Here is a 6,390-nt window from a genome sequence, read left to right on the forward strand (position 1 = left end):
AATTGCAAAAAAAAAGAGAACACAACAACCCATTGCTACTACTATTGAGATATTGTTGTCTAATTTGGGTTCTTCGAGAAGCTGCGTCATTGGAAAGGTTATTTAAATATATATACACTCACCGGCAAAAAAAACGGAACACTAATTAGTCAACAACAAATTATTCCCATAATACCTATTTTGATGTATTTTGACCAGGAGGCGATGATAGCAAACATAACCTTGAACATTAGCGTAGGCTATTTTATTAGCAATTTCGCATAAAAACAAATTTTTTGCTTAAAAACCTTCTTTTCTTAAATTTACCATTTTTATAATAATCAAGCAACCTGGTTAGATTTTTATAACTTTTGTAATTTTTTATTGTTGTTAACTTCCAATTTAAGTGGAGAACGTAAAAAAATGTCTCTAGCTGGTGTAAATATTGCCAGAGCAGTAGCTTTGGTTGAAGACTGTTGTTGTTTCCGTTATGCAGCTAAAGCTATTGAGGCTCCTCTTGCTAGTCGTCACCGAACTGTTAGAAGGTTTCAAAAGACTGATTGAAAAAGAGCAACCACATACCGCGACGATAGATTTTAAAATAATAATGGTGTTCCGTTTTTTCTGCCGGTGAGTGTATATATATATTCGTATGAAGAAAATTACAATTGCAATAATATGTTGTTTCACTGGAACATTCGTGAAAACCCTTCTTGTGAATGCGGTGCCGAAAAAGAAACCATCCAACACATTGTGGAAGAATGTCCCCTTACTAAATTCCAGCAAGGTTTCTCCAAACTACATCTACTTACCGAAGACGCCCTAAATTGGCTACAACAAATTAAAAACATATAATTTACCATAATTATTTTATGAATTTCGAATTTTATGTGCCATGGCCGGTTCTAAAACGATTTAATTTACACCAGATTTTCCTAGGTAGGTCAAATCCCGGAAGTAGTTTTGTAGGATTCTCAATTAGATTTTTATTGAAAATATCTACGTCTTGCCAGGCTGCTTTCCAATAGTCAGATTTGGAAAATGGTTCCATGAGAAATTCTTCTTTCCAAATGAAACAACTCAACACAGTTTACTTAATTTTTATTAAAAAAAAGTCTTTTGATTGAGTTTGATTTCGATTTAAGTTTTCGTTTGGAAAAATAAAGTCAAAGCCAACTTGATGAACATTTCAACTGAACACTTGTCAAAAATAGTTATTTATTTAACGGGTTCGTGTGTAATTTTGGCTTTTTTTGGCATGAGTGGACCAGTTTAAAACTCGAGTGAAACGAGAGTTTTAAAGGTCCACGAGTGCCAAAAAAGCCCAAATTACACAAGAACGAGTTGAATACAACGTTTTTTTGTTCGACGAGCCCCTTAAAGGCTCCAAATCGCTAAAAATCTTTAAAATTAGCTTGACGTTTCGTTTTGACAAGTTGTCAAATTTATCAAAATCCGTTCACACAGGCGAAAATTCTCAAATTCTGACAGTGTCGAACAAAAATTAATTTTTTCTACTAGAGTTTGGAAAACTTCAACATTGTAATACTAATTTGAGTTAAGAAAAGTGAAAAATTTCCTACTAAGGGCGGAAATAATATGTCAACACTAAAAGTTCAATTTTGGTCGTTTCCTGGGATACGTAACGTAAAAACTGGTATTTAATTGAGACAAAAGCTTAAACGCCTTCACAATTTTTCATTAATAAATTGTTTCTCTATGGTAACGAAAGCAGAACAATTTTGATTTCGCTTTTTAATTTAGAAATAATTAATAGTATATTAAAAATATCCAAATTTTATGTATTTCCAAACTCCAGTAGAAAAAGAAAAAAAGAAAAAAAGTGTTTTTTCCGTACGAGATGCGGGATTTTTAATCGAGACGAAGTCGAGATTAAAAACGCGTCGAGTCACTTTTCCTAACTTATTGCACAAATAGCTATTAAACTATCACGTTAACGTTTTCAGTATTTCTATACTTTTCTGCGTTTCTGTTTTTTTCCAATTAAACTTGAAATTTTTAATTTGAATCAAAGAAATTCCTTTTCATTCGGGGCACTCGGGGCACTTTTCCAGATTCCAAATTATTTTCGGAAATTTTTGTATTGTAAAATCTGACTATTGCAATTATAAAGAATAAGAATTATTCTACATTTGTTTGAATTTCACTCTCTCTCTCACACACATACACATTGTCATTCTATAAATTAAGTGATGTTACCTTCTTGTATAGGGTTATTATCGCAGTTGGCGTTGAAAACCCACACTAATTTTGGATGTACCTACCGCCAGCCTCGCAGCGTTAGACAAACTAATAGACAGATGTCCACTACCGCCGGTATCGCCACCTATCGGCGATAATAGTCTCACTCATGTTATGAGGCTTGTGGCACATTCAAATACGTCACCAACGCCAGCTGCGATGGGACAATCATTTATAATAACTCGTTGTCTACCTTGTTCTGTTAATTTTCTAACTACACGTGCGTTGTTAGTTTCTGCGATGAAGCAATGTGTTTCAAATTAGGAATTCTTGACTTTATGTTTGATAAAAATTTGAGCATTACAAAAAAGTCACTTAATTTAGTGAAAATTCATTTGTTGCTTCTTTCAACCTGAAATTTGATAACATCAATTGATTTAAACAAAATTTTTAAACATTTCAAACACGTATTTTGCTGCAAAGTTTTACCCAGCGCACATTTATGACCCTTGTCTCCGACTAAAATTATCTGGTTGCTAGTCCCGAATCCTTAAAAAATTTTTAAATAAAATTCTTAATTCACCGAACGTCCGAACCATTAGAGTACTTACCTAAATGTTAAATAGTATATTAAAGAACGAGTTTTATAAGGGTTGATTTGGCGCACGAGTTCCAGGTGTAGAAAACTACCCGTAGGGGAGTTTTGTATGGAACGAGTGCGCCAATGCCCTTATAAAACAAGTTTTTTATGTTATTTTTTAGAATTTGCACCCTTGTTTTAATTTTTAAATAAAAAAATCAAATTTTCAAATTCTAGGGAATTTTGTATTAATGGTAATTCAAGGTAACGGATGCAACTACATCTGCAACATATGTTAAAAAGTAGAGTTTGAAGATTAATATTGGAAGTTTTTTGGCGTAAATGACAATAATACACTGAAATATTGATAAAAATTTTCTTAGAGATCTATTAAACTACGAGTGCTTTAAGAGGTATCCCTAAACGACTCCAAATTGAATACAATAATAGACTTATTAAAGACGCAGATTCTAAAAAATAATTTATACCCGGCGCATCCACCATTGTTTGAAGTGAGTCTCGTAACAAATCAGACATATGTACAAACATATTTTTCACGTTTGTCTTTCTTATAATATGCAGTCAAAAAACTATACTTAAGACACTGACCATAAGATATTTAGTGTGAGTCTGCCGAAGTGTTTCAATAATTATTATTTATTCCACCACTAACCCGACAGGTAACTAACATTGATATGACAATCTTTAAACTCCAATCAAGTTTGCTCCAAATGAGTAAATAGCTATTAAGACAACAAGTGTTTTATAGACGATTTAAAAATCGAGATCGTAGTTTAAATCAGAGCGACCGCAGGGAGCGAGGATTAAATAGATCGAGATTTTTAAACTATAAAACACGCGTTGTCTTCAAGATTTTTTCTAACACTAACATCTTATCAGAAATTTTAATAAATTCAGAAATTATTCGAGGCGCGTCACAATACACAAAATGCGGAGGTTGCCGTGGGTACTATGGTAATAATATCAATAAATTTGGAAAAAAATAATTTTCATCATTGAAATGGGGCAAAACGTTCCAGAAGAAATAAGAAAAAAGGGGCAATTTGTTACCAATGAAGTCTAAAAGTGCATACGAAAAGGTGTATGTTTCGTTTCAAGGCCGGAACAATAAAAAAAGTATCACGGAGGTAACGGAAGATGTCATTTTGGCTTTTCTTGATATGGGGTAAGTGTGTAGAACTTCATTTAAAGTTAATTCGCACCAAGGCAAGAAGCATTTGAAGAAAATGTAAAGATTGCCAGTTTTCGATGGCCGGGCACTTGCATTGGATTAAACAGCAGAAGTTAAAGAAGAAGATGTTAGGAATAAGAGCACGAAGCTAATGTGGCAGTTCCAATTCAATAATTGTACTTTTCACTTTTGTGATAATGGGTAGTATGAATAAGAATAAGCATTTGCTTATACTGTATATATATATATATGTCTTTTTCTATCTAATAGAGTCCATGTATTTCTATCTCTTACTAATACAAGTAAAAGCATTTGCTAATGGTTTATGCATATGACCCATTTACTGTAAAAATTATGAATAAAATGTTACTTGAATAATATGTGTGAGCGTATTTTATGACTCTATAAGATAAAGTCCATTCATTTTGTATTGAACTTTTCAAGGTCAAATAATTTAAATTTTGGCACTGTAATTATGTTTTGTAAATAGTGACATGCATATAACCAACATAATGTGATTTAGCAATGCTCAATTCAACGTCTACGGTGTTTACCTGCATGTCACTATTTACAAAACATAATTACAAAGGTACAAAGCCAAAAAATAAAATTATTTGACCTTGAAAAGTTCAATACAAAATGAATGGACTTTACGTTGCTATTGACGACGTGTCTTATAGAGAAAAGCGTATTTTATGGGAAACATACGGTGTGAGCTCAAATGCACCATGGAAACAGTAGGTATAAGATATTAGTGTTAGAAAAATGTAATAATATGTACTGTCGCGAGCAAAAAAAAACTGATCCTCAAAATCATGCTTTGACACTGTGGAAAATGCTCCATTGTAAAACGGTCGTAAATATCATCATAACGAATCATCATGTTATATGACATTAATTGTCACTTTTTTCTCATTTTTTTTTTGACACTTTGTTGACGTGGTCGTTATCAGGCAGGAATTTTTTTTTAATCTGTGACAATCTAACCAAATTTTGAAATTACATTGACCACCAGAATTTTTTGCTCGCGACAGTGTCTATGCAAAATAGTTCTAAATACCGGATTATTCTAAATGATTGTAGTCGAAGAGGCCATGCCCATGTTATTACATTTTTGCCGCTTTCATGAGAACTGTCAGTTTTGTCGCAGTCACTGTCATTTTTAGGTGAAAAGTGCGGTGATGAGTTTTTTATTTAATTTTCTTAAATTAACGATTGAATCCAGAAATATTAAGTTGTTTGTACCGTGTGTGAACGGTGTGTAAAATTGATTCAAGTTGCAAAAAACCATTTTGCATTTGCAACAGCACTTTTATGGAATTAGTCATTTGAAATTACTTTAAAACTGTATTTATATGGAAAATATTCAATCCAAACTATGATTTTCTGGCCTTTTTGTGCCTTTATTTGGTTTAAAAATATTGAAAAAATGCTGTTGCAATTGACAAGTGGTTTTTTGCAACTTGAGTCAAGTATACTCACTTATTCACATCATTTTGATGTTTTTTAACTTACCCGACCAAAGGTGGGTAAGTTATTGTGATCGGTCCAAAATTTCGAATTGCTAATTTCATCAGATGTTTACGTTTTGAAGTCCCCTCAACACGTTTATGTGCGTCTGTGCGTCTGTCTGTCCCACTTTTCGTTCTCCCACGATTACTCAAAAACGCTTTGACCGATTGCTTTCAAATTTGACCAACACAAACTTACCCGTGGTCTCTCGAGTTGCAAAGCTTTTGGTGTCAATCGGACCACGGGAGGTGGGGGTAGGTCGAAAAAAATAATAAGGGAACATGGAAATATGACTTTACCGTTTGAAAGGGCATGTGTTTCTATGTCGAAAACGATGTTTACCATTTGCGGATTTTTCCAATATGGCGGACTTATAAAATTATTTACGTCTTCATAGATCGACGGCGATAACTGCTGAAACTTTTAATAAAATAATCTCGGACCTTGCCATTGGAAATAACTCTGTAATAGTGACTACCGAATAGAGTTTTGTGTCAATCCGACTACGAGGGGTGGAAGAGGGTGGGGGTTGCTCGAAAAAATAATGAGATGACATGGAAATTTGGCATCACCAGTTGAAAAGGCATTTGTTTTTATGTTGGAAATGATATTTACTATTTGCGAGAATTAGAAGATGACTTATGTGGGTTAACACGGACAAGGTAGGTATCTCGGGTCAATTCAGATTGCTTTAAATTGATGTCGGGTAAGTTACTATGATTCATTTTTTAATGCAGTAGAAAAAGTCAGGCAACCCAATATACTGTCATCAAGGCTGCCTAGATACCTTAAATTCATTTATAATTGATATGGATCCACGATGCCGCTAAAAATTCTCTTTGTCAAAATCTCCGTCAGTCTGACATGGTTTTGACATTCGATAAAAAAATTTAATTGAAATGAGAAAACGTGTTTAATAATGTGT

This window comes from Tenebrio molitor, chromosome 1, assembly GCF_963966145.1.
Source record: "Tenebrio molitor chromosome 1, icTenMoli1.1, whole genome shotgun sequence".
NCBI lineage: Eukaryota > Metazoa > Arthropoda > Insecta > Coleoptera > Tenebrionidae > Tenebrio > Tenebrio molitor.